Here is a 12,132-nt window from a genome sequence, read left to right as displayed (position 1 = left end):
TTATTTTCGTCAAAATTCTACAAACAATACCCCATAATGACAACGTGAAAGAAGTTTGTTTGAAATCTTTGCAAATTTATTAAAAATAAAAAACAAAAAAGCACATGTACATAAGTATTCACAGCCTTTGCCATGACACTCAAAATTGAGCTCAGGTGTATCCTGTTTCCACTGATCATCCTTGAGATGTTTCTACAATTTGATTGGAGTCCACCTGTGGTAAATTCAGTTGATTGGACATGATTTGGAAAGGCACACACCTGTCTATATAAGGTCCCACAGTTAACAATGCATGTCAGAGCACAAACCAAACCATGAAGTCCAAGGAATTGTCTGTAGACGTCCGAGACAGGATTGTATTGAGGCACAGATCTGGGGAAGGGTACAGAAACATTTCTGCAGCATCGAAGGTCCCAATGAGCACAGTGGCCTCCATCATCTGTAAATGGAAGAAGTTTGGAACCAGCAGGACTCTTCCTAGAGCTGGCTGCCCGGCCAAACTGAGCGACCGGGGGTAAAGGGCCTTAGTCAGGGAGGTGACCAAAAACCTGATGGTCACTCTGACAGAGCTCCAGCATGTCTCTGTGGAGAGAGGAGAACCTTCCAGAAGAACAACCATCTCTGCAGCACTCCACCAATCAGGCCTGTATGGTAGAGTGGCCAGACGGAAGCCACTCCTCAGTAAAAGGCACATGACAGCCCACCTGGAGTTTGTCAAAAGGCACGTGAAGGACTCTCAGACCAAGACCAAGACAAAGATTGAACTGTTTGGCCTGAATGGCAAGCGTCATGTCTGGAGGAAACCAGGCAGCACTCATCACCTGGCCAATACCGTCCCCATAGTGAAGCATGGTGGTGGCAGCATCATGCTGTGGGGATGTTTTTCAGCAGCAGGAACTGGGAGACTCGTCAGGATTGAGGGAAAGATGAATGCAGCAATGTACATAGACATACTTGATGAAAACCTGCTCCAGAGCACTCTGGACCTCAGTCTGGGGTTCATCTTCCAACAGGACAACGACCCTAAGCACACAGCCAAGATAACAAAGGAGTGGCTACAGGACAACTCTGTGAATGTCCTTGAGTGGCCCAGCCAGAGCCCAGACTTGAACCCGATTGAACATCTCTGCAGAGATCTGAAAATGGCTGTGCACCGACGCTCCCCATCCAACCTGATGGAGCTTGAGAGGTCCTGCAAAGAAGAATGGGAGAAACTGCCCAAAAATAGGTGTGTCAAGCTTCTAGCATCATACTCAAAAAGACTTGAGGCTGTAATCGGTGCCAAAGGTGCTTCAACAAAGTATTGAGCAAAGGCTGTGAATACTTATATACATGTGCTTTTTTTGTTTTTTATTTTTAATAAATTTGCAAAGATTTCAAGCAAACTTCTTTCATGTTGTCATTATGGGGCATTGTTTGTAGAATTTTGAGGAAAATAATGAATTTAATCCATTTTGTAATAAGGCTGTAACATAACAAAATGTGGAAAAAGTGAAACGCTGTAAATACTTTCCGGATGCACTGTATCTCTGTGCTTCTTTGTTAACAGAGGACTTGAAGTGTAGGAATGGAGACGATTGTGGTGCAGTTCATTGCTTATTGTTCTCTGTGTAATTGTTGTTCCTGCTGCTTTCAGGTCATCATGCAACTCTTTTCGAATGACTGCTGCCTTTGACTATCTGTACTTTTGCTCATCTAAAAATTGGGTGGTCTGCTATGAAATGGCCTTGCTGTTCCTATAATTTCATTATAAGACAAGTTTAAACAGAGTCCTTGTAATAGATGTGCTTACAGACTTGAAAGATTCATTTTTAACCAACAAAATTGCATTAGGCAGTGATTTTAATAAGGCCCCGGGACTGCAATTACCACATGCAGTTTTGCACTCAGGTCTCCTTTAGTGAACAGTGGACTAGTTCAACAAAACAGACTTCATATAAAAACCATAATGAAGTTTCTTTTACTTTCACACTATCCGTTGTTACCCAGATGAGGACGGGTTCCCTTCTGAGTCTGGTTCCTTTCAAGGTTTCTTCCTCATAACATCTTAGGGAGTTTTTCCTCACCACCGTCACCACCGGCTCAATTGGGATGAATCCACACACTTAAAATCTGTATCCCGTATTTATATATTTCTGTAAAGCTGCTTTGAGACAACCAGCATTGTAAAAAGCGTTATACAAATAAAATTTAATTGAATAATATGCTTATGGATGATTTTACTCTACCTTAGTAAATCTAATGACCATCACCCTAATCTGGTTATTGTCAGTTTAATTCTATCGCAGCTGTTGATAAATACATTTTCAAGGCACTACAAAAAGACTATGTCCAGTTATCACCGTCTGAAAGTAATTGAACTACGTAATAAATACAGTTTTATTTTGAGGATGTAAACAATCAAGAGCACGTAAACCTTCAATCAGAATTGAACCAGATTTACACCAGTAGGGCTAAGAATGCTTAGCAAGCAAGTGGAAGAAGGAGAAAGAAATTTAGCCTATTTCTGTATGCTTGGAAAGAGACATCAAGAGAAAAATACTGTGAAAACTTTCCTTATCTGTGACATAGAAAGTTCAGATCTGAGATTAATTCCTAAAGAAATGTATTCCTAAAAAGCTATTCTTCTTTTCAGAGCTAGACACAGCGTTTTTTAATTATTTATTTATTATGGCAGATTTTATTCCCCAAACTGCTGAAACTGAATTGTCTATTGAAGTATTAGACTAAGAATTGATGTATTTATCCATAGATGAATCTCTTGATTGTGATGATTTCACTGCACCTTTTTATAGATACATAAAAATACTAGTGATTTATTATTATTATTATTATTATTATTATTATTATTATTATTTTGATAAACTCTGAAATTTGAAGTAGCAGATATAACAACATGGCTGTAACATGAAAACAATCATCACCTATCAGTCTGTTGTAGTCAATCAATACTTTGATCAGAACCCAGCTCTCTCTGATGGATTAAGCAGCAGAATGAGCCTGACTTCTTTGTGCCCAATAATAACAACTAATCATTCCTCATGCGGTTGTTCTCAATATACTGCTACTCAAACAACACCTCTTGCTGGTTCCACCAATGCAACTCACTTATCAATGTATGGATCCATTAGGATTTAGTAGACATCACACATCAGCTATTTACAATGGATCATTAAAAAAATAACAATAAGCACAAAACAAATGGCTATTGTAAACTGCTGAGTAAGCATTCTGCTATGATCCATAGCATGCACTGTTTTCTAACTGTACAAACTAAAGTCATATATAGAAGAAGAAGAAGAAGCCTTTATTTGTCACATATACATTACACCACAGTGAAATTCTTTTTTCTTTTCTTTCCGCATATCCCAGTTTGTTAGGAAGCTGTGGTAAAAGTGCAGGGTCAGCCATGATAGCTGGATCATGATGCCCCTGGAGCAGGTAGGGTTAAGGGCCTTGCAGTTTGGTGGTACTGGGGTTTGAAACCCAGACCGGATAAGTAACCCAGAGCCAAGAGAAAAGAACAACTTAGCCAAAGAAAGAAGATGGAAAATGAGGGAAGGAAAAGGAAATAAACACAAATGTCAGAGACATGGAATCTAGTACTGAAGAGCTGAAATTGAAATTAGCATCTTTAGAAACCTTATCTTTCAAATCCTCATATTAACTCAAATAAATAAATAACTGCTTCCAGTCTCAGCATGGTATTTAAGAGACTAGAGTCCACTAGGCAGCAGTTCCTCCTGCTTTGTGGCCAGCCTCTTTTTGAATAACATAATTATTTCACCTTTCTTTTTCCCACCAGCACGGCTATACATCAACCCTGTGACCCTGTTGACAAATGCCCTTCTCAAGGGGACTATGACCTAACGTTCCTACTTTTCACAATTAGTAAAAGTCTTCTTCTCTTTCTGTCTCGTTCCTTCTATCTGCAAATTTTGAGTGAAATTACTTTATTTACAGCTCCATCACATCTATTATTCACAACTGCTGATGGTAAAAACAAGACATCCATCATGGAGACAAATTGGTATTAGGCTCTGTGTGCCATGGACGTAGATAGCAGTGGTGGCAGATGACTTATTTGTGTCTCTGTGTCTTTATCCAGTCTTGGCTGCTGTATTACATCCAGCTGGGGAGTTATGGAATATACAACATTGCATGAAAAAAAGCAGAAATATACTGAAATGTCAAAATATAAGGCATGTATTTTAACATGAGTTGGAAAAGCAGAAGTAGCCAGTTGCAAACAGAATTAACATACGTTATGTTAACAAAGCCACGTCAGCAGGAGGACAGGGAGATGGAGAGGAAACTGTATGGGAGCTCCTGGACCATAAGATAAGTGAGAAACAGAGTCCACAATGTCACTGCTGTCGCAACTGTTGAAGTACAATGGTACCTAAACACACCTTACCTCATCATAACAAGCGATCCACTGGAGTTTTGGGGAAAAGACAAACAATATCATCTGTTCCACCTTGCCAAAAAAGCATCTTTCAATACCATTGCTGTCTGTGCCATGTGAAATCATTTTCCAAAGCAGACGTTCTGTGCAAAAAGAGAAATTGTTTAAAATGCTAAAACGCTGGAACAACTTCTTTTCTTAAATAAAAATTCCCAATGACATGAATTTCTGTCTTTTATTCTTTTCACAGTCACACCATTTCCCTTTCACACACACAGACCTATATGGTTGAAAACAAAATGTGTCATACCGAGACACAAATGATATCTGGACAAAAAATAAAACTCAATGAAAAGATTAAACCACTATTCCAACATCATCCTTCTCCTGACTGATGACACTTTCACTTTGACTGCTAGTTTTGATAGACAGCTTTAATGACAAATCTATGTGTGTAAAATTATAAACGGAGTGTGAATTGTGCCTAAATGACTTGATTAGCCAAGCCTGTAACTAAAAGAACACAATACAAGCACTAAAATTTTTTTAATAGTATTTATTTATTTGTAAATTATGTTTAAGATATCACATTTATATGAAAACATTTGCAATTGTTTTGTAAGAAGGTGTTATTATGTTTAGACTGAGTTCTCGTTGCTTTTACAACATTTTCACCAGCAGGTGGCGCCAGGGTGTGGTGTTTCGAGTGCTTTGAAACAGTGAATCATTTTTTTTTTCGAACTGGTTCAATTGATTCAGAGTTTCTAAAAGCTTCGTTTCTCTCATCACTAGACGTCTCCTCCTGTCAGGATCAGAATCCCGACCTTCTCTGTCGCACCTCTTAGTCTCAGCAGAACTAAGAGCCATTCTTTGAGAGAGATACCACCAATTATAATATTCATTTAGTTTGAACTTGTTTTTTTTTTCTTTTACAATATGTAAAACATACACAATGTAAAACTTACTAATGTAGTTTAAATACACATCTACTTCAGTCTAAACATAAATGTCTTTCACTATCGCTATGTACACTCGAACTGTCCACTCTGTTAGGTCTTCTGACATAGAAGGTTTATCAAATAAATAAATGAATGCGGGTTTTTTAATGCTAATTTAAAAAAAATTGAGTTGCTAGATAGGATGTTTTCCCTCCAAGGAAGTGATGTCAGCTTTATGATATGATGTCATATCCTTTTGCCAGCTTTCATTTAAAGAGACAGTATAGTCTAATATAACAGAGTGGAAAATAATTTGAGGGACACACTAAAAACCTTTATTATAATTGTTCAAATAAATTTAACGATTGGAAAAAAAATCTATACATTAGAGCGAAGTGTTACATATATACCCAACAATGTGAAAAATTTGGAGAAAAATCACTCCTAGTAAGTCTTGTATTCATCATGAAAATGGATTACATGAGGAAAAATGGTGAATGTTTTGAATCATTTTTTTAAATTAACTTCAATATACTTAAAGTTCAAGTTATGTTATTTATGACAGATTTTGAATTTTATTTAAAATTGACATTGTTCATCATTTTAAGGCAGTAAGATCATGATTTATATTGGTGGCACAAAAGGTACCAAATACCAGGATTGACCCATGTACTTGTTTTTGCAACTCAGCATTTTAGCATTTCTGCAATGTAATATATATATATATATATATATATATATATATATATATATATATATATATATATATAATTATAAAATCATACTTTCCTGTTCAGTAATGACCAGTGTTTCAATGGTAAATGATAAACCCCTGTTGCTGAAACACTGATACTGTACAGAGAGATCGCACTATTTCTTAGCTTTGGCTTAACTCTAGAGACTTGCAAAATATTTCAACAAATATCATACATTCACAATTTTCTAGATCAGCATTTCCGTATTACCTTTGGTTAACCTGCACAAAAAAAAACAATTCATACTGAAATCTTAATAGTTCAATCATTCAACATGAAGCTGTCATATTTTCATATGAGAAAACTTTGAATTTTATCAGCAAATATCTAATGAAGAAAAGATTCTGTCGAAATTGGAAACTTCTGTAACAGGAGACACACCAGGGACATTAAGATCTATAAGCAATTTGTTTATTAACAGAATCCAAAAATCCAAAAGCCATCAACAAAAGGCCAGTCCAGATCATGCACAATAATCAGAGGGCAAACAGGATCGTGAATCCAGATTAATCAAGACAAGGGCAAATTCCAAAAGAACTATACAGAGAACCAAGTTCCAGATCATACACAGAAATCCAACAGGGTAACAATAACACAGAACTTAGGAGAATGAAAAGGTAAACTGTAAGGTTTCGAAATGTTAGTGTGAGTTCATGTATGAGGAACAAACAGGAAATGGTAATCTGAGGAAGCATTCAAAACTTCAAAACCCTCTGATGGCTTGGTGGTCCCAAGCCCTTGTTTGATTATTCTAAATGGGCCAATCTTGCAGGATGGAAGCTTAAGTTAAAGGTCCTTGCTACACAACTAGATGCTTTGCCTGGTCTCAGTTGAGGATGGGGACATTGATGTCTGTCTACTTGACATTTCTACTTGAGTCAATGAATGACCCACTGTAGCGTGGCATGGGCTGCTTCTCATGTTTCTTCACTTGTCTTGATCCATTTTTCTATGGCAGGAACATTGAATGGTTCCCCTGACCAGGGGGATAGAGGTGGTTGGAGATTAGTAGCCTAGGACACACTGGAATGATTTGAGACCTGCCAACAAGTGCATGAGAGAGTTCTGTGCATATTTGGCCCATGGCAGATAGCAGCTTCACTCATGTTGGTTGTGAAAGCAGTAAGTTTTCAGGAACCTACTGATTTCCTGTCTAGTCTTTCCGCTTGGCCATTGGTTTGTGGGTGGTATCCTGAGGACAGACTAACACTGATATTAAAAGATTTGCAGAAGGCATGACATACTCTTTACATGACTTGAACCCTTTGATCAGACACAATATCTGCCGGTAAACCATAAAACATGAATACCTCCTTAAAAGTTATTTGAGCAGTTTCCATGGCTGTTGAGAGTTTTCGAGCCTTAGAAAATCTGTCAATTACAGTAAGGATCATGGTATTAGGGTTAGTCCATCTCCAGTGGTCCAATGATTGTAAAGTTGGTTGCTTGACCGTTTTTTGTTGTTGTTGTTGTTGTTGTTGTTGAGTGTTTACCTCTATGTATTGCCATTTCAGAACCACCAATTTTTTTTTTTTACTTGCGTTTAAACTGACAACAAGCTTTGCATCATGACACACAACAAATTTCGGTTATACAGCTGTTTGCAGAATCCTCAATATCTTGGCTCAGGATGGTCCTAGTTCCTTGGAATAAAAACTGGTCTCTAGTGCGCATTACAAGGTTCATGCATGTATATAAACTATATATATAATATATAAACTATGTATATATAATGGTAAGGGTCGAGTCTCAGTTTAATTTTTTTAGGGGATACCTAGGCAAGTATACTGCTCAAGCAGAGCATTTCAGGTTTGAGACTTCTCTTTTTTATGGGGCAAGAAAGAACCATTTCAATATCTATGTTGGGGGACCAGATAGGAAATCTATAGTAGCATTTTGTTGTAAAAGAGTCCACTGGTTACAGAGCTAGGGCTTGTGGAAATCTGGGGAATTTCATGCATTTTGAGAAATTAACAGTATTTTACAGTAATTACGTTCATGGTTCACCTACAATAGCTTATGTTTGACAATGATGTCTTCTTAAATGTAGTCACTTACTGCTTTTATCACAGGAGATACAACCATACCTCTGTTTATGACAGCATCCAACTGAACACTGTAATTCCATATTTGGCTAAAATTTATTCATGCATACACCTGTACCAACATGATAGGTCAGGGTTCTTCAAATTTGCCCCTTTGTTTGATCCATTTTGACACAGACGTTTGGTCCAATTCACATTTCTCTTGTTCCTCACGCCTGCTCAACTTCTTCTGAGGAGGTCTTTCAGGATCTCTATCATATTTATATGGCAGTTCAGTGTTTGTACAGAAGGTTCTAGCCTCCATGTTAGTGGAAGGAATTAGGCTACTCACTGTTGAACCCAGAAGTGTTTGTGATGGGGCTTGGGAGAATCCTCATACAGACTTCTTTGAAGCTGTTGATTCTGGTTGCTGTACCCAATAGTTGCCTTTGTGAGGCAATGGCAGAGCGTTAATTCCAAACCCCTGCTGGATCCATGGGTAACAGGAAGCCTTCTGTAATGCAGCACCAGGGAATTTAAGATTCATATGCAAGAAGTCTTAACATAATAGTGCAAAATCCAAAAATTCCTTATCCAAAAGGCCAGTCCAGGTCATACACAATAATCAGGTCCAAGGTTTAGTCATGGCACAGGCAAGATTAGGCACACATTAAATCCAGATCAATTAAGACAAGGGCAAATCCAAAAGAACAATTCATCAAAAAGAATCAAGGTCATGGTCATACACAGAAATTCAACATGGTAACAACAGCTCAGAACTTACGAGACTGAACAGGCAAACTATAAAGCTTGTTGGTGCAATGTTACTGTCATCCATGTGCTTTTTAACGGAACAAAGGTAAAATTGTCAAAATAACAAAAAACGTTATAATGCGGGAGACTGAAGGCCTAGACTGCAGTACAGGTGGTACAGTTGAAGAACAGCTCACACCCATGGAGGAGCGAGAGATTTTTAACTTCTCTGCAGCACCACACCAACAGCCTGAGGATCTGTACACCGTAGTACAAACCAACCCATTTTGAGATTTAACTAAAGGAAAAAGGAATGTTTAATTGCCTAGTTTCTTCCTGGACAATGGCAAAAGCTACAAAGAATGAAAACCTGGAAGTTCTCTCACCAAGGAGAAGATGGACAGCAGCTGCATGAAAAAATGTTACTCATAAACAGTTATAGACATTCATACAGTCTTTCATACAGACTTTCTAATAGACTATTCACACAACTGTTTCGGTTTAAGATTGAAGGGGTGTGGGGTTTGTGAGTGGGGGGTCTGAGGGGTTTTTGCTTTTAAATATGTAAATATTTACATAGTATAAACTGATGAATTAAAGGCATCTTAAAAGTCAAAAGTCTCTCTCGCTCTCTCTCACACACACCTCATATCATATCCTTTTTTCTCTTAAGGAAAAACTTATTTCTGCCGCTATTGTTGTCTCGTATCATTGTTTCCTCTGGAGCAATTTTCTCATAGCTTAATTTTTCAAAGTATTATGTTAAGCTATTTTACAAAGTTCCTCTTCATCTTACCTCTTTCTGTCTCTTTCTTTCTCTCTCTCTCTCTCTCTCTCTCTCTCTCACTCCTGATTTGAGCATGTCTGAGGATCGATGAGTGGCCTTAAGTTTTATCTGATTTTTCGATGGCCCGACGGAGGCTAGGTCGATGGGATGCTTGCCCATGTCAAGTTGACCTTTTCAGAGCATCGTCAGCCTGCTGTCCCCTGGGCTCACAGCCTCTCCACTGTCACTGCGTGAGCGACACCGGTCTGTTCTACACAAACACAAAGTCTGGCTGGACGTCTATATTGCACTGTCGCCTACTGACAGAGACTGGACACAGTATTTGTAAGCTGTCCTTAGGCCATGACACTTTGCCAATGAGTAGCTGCTAATTTATGCGGCCAAATCTCCTCTGTGCAAAAACAAAAGTTAATTGAGTCATTACCCACTAATTCAGGCCATGTTAGTTTATATCTATTGGCTTAGGCCTGCTTTGTAATGCCATATTCACACTCTTCACTCCCCTTTAAGCTGCTAAACTTTGCAGCTGTAAACATGCAAAATGAACTTGATCTCATGAATTTTTGTATGTTCCCTAGATTGTATGTTGTTGTTTTTTTGCTTATTTATATTCATGCTATGACTTGGCAAATAAAACAATGGGTCTCATTTAACAAACTGGATATATCTGTAAATTGTTAGTAGGCGCAGTTACATGAAATCTGGTATTCAAGAAAACCCCATAATTTCAGAAAAATATTTGTATCCTATAAGAGCTCCTGTGTGTGTATAAATGTATGCATAAGAACAATAACTAATGTAAAACTCGGTTGTTTCATATTAATAACATACTTTTTTTAAAAAAGTATGAAATATGAAAAAATAAAGAATGCAAGCCAACATAAACCCGTAACAAATAAGGGCATTCAATTAAAACAATAGAAAATCCACCATATAACATGCTAGTCTGTGGACAGCCATAAGCCATGGTGCAAATGTTTCAGCTGATTGAAGATTTAACGCACGCTGCACCTGGGTAATTCACATAAAATAGTCATTTATTCAGATCAGATTTGAAAACTGTAAGTCTTGATATATTTAGCTTTGGAATATAACAGATCTGAAATTATAGTGTTAACTTGGAGCCTTTAAAAAAAAATTGCCATACTGTTATAAACATTTTATAGATACTGCTCCGATAAAATCTCATTTTTGCATTTTTAAATTTAGTAAAAATGCATTTTTGCTAAATGTCCTAATAGAGTTTGTTTATGAACTATGTTTTTCTGGATTGCCTGGTGTCACGCATCGTGACGTAACAGAGATAAGGTAGGATGCAAGCGCAGTGTGAACAGTTTTATTGAGAGACACACAGGCAGGTAAATCCAGAACGTGATCCAAAAACGTAATCCAGTAACATGCAAAGTTCAGACGATCGGTAAAAAGGCATAAACGAGCAAGGCAGGAATCAAAGTCGTGGTCACGGGATACAGGGTCGATATACCAAACATGAAACATAAACAACAGCGAGGGACTGGTAGCGGAGAAACCAGCGTGAACTTAACAAACGAACCTAAACATGAAACATGACATGAACTATGACTATGACTCTGACTCTAAACATGAAACATGAAACTATGGACTGACTGTGGTTCTCTATCGTAAGGAATCTAAACTAATCTACTACAACTCATTCAATATTCCGCGTTGTGTGCTGGGAGGCGCGCCGTATATATGCCGAGATAATCAGCGTTGTAATGGCTGACGGCTGAGGGCAATTCAGACACACGTGAAACTACAACCAATGACAGAACGGGGAGGAGACATGACAGAAACATAAACAAATGCACGTGTCGAAATGTCACAATTGTCCACAAGGGAAAAGCAGGTGCTCGCGCACCTGCTCGTGCACGCGCGTTCACATGCTCCACAGCGCGCTGCTTAAAAGGGAACTCGTGACACCTGGAAAACACACAGCATAGATTAGCGCATACACCCGAGAGTCTTCTCCCCTTTTGCGAGCGGAATAGCGCCCTTTTATACTCTCACCTCGAATGCTGGATGGTGGAATTCTCACGTGCCGTGCGCCATTCACCGGCCTTGTGTGTGTCGGCGGCCCCACCCCGCCACCATGTGCTCTCCGGCTGTCTAAAACATTGGTGGTGCTGAAGCGGAGCTGTCTCTTCAGCACCACCGTGGCAGTTGCGGGAGGAGCGATCTTTGTCTCTTGTGCACCAGCTGACGGTCCGTCGCGACAGTACCCCCCCTCAGCTCCTAGCCTACTGCTGCCGAGTGTCGGGCCCACAGTGAATCCCATCACGAGAGGCCATCTGCATTCCCATGGTGGGTCCCCGCCCGGTGCTGGACCTGGAAAGAGAAGTCCTGTAATGAGAGGAACCATTGGGTTACCCTGGTGTTAGTGTCCTTGGCCTTGGCCATCCACTGTAGTGCAGTGTGGTCTGTCACCAGGATGAAGTGCCGACTGGCC

Source organism: Ictalurus furcatus, chromosome 24 (assembly GCF_023375685.1).
Source record: "Ictalurus furcatus strain D&B chromosome 24, Billie_1.0, whole genome shotgun sequence".
Lineage (NCBI taxonomy): Eukaryota > Metazoa > Chordata > Actinopteri > Siluriformes > Ictaluridae > Ictalurus > Ictalurus furcatus.
Note: the sequence above shows the minus strand (reverse complement) of the source record.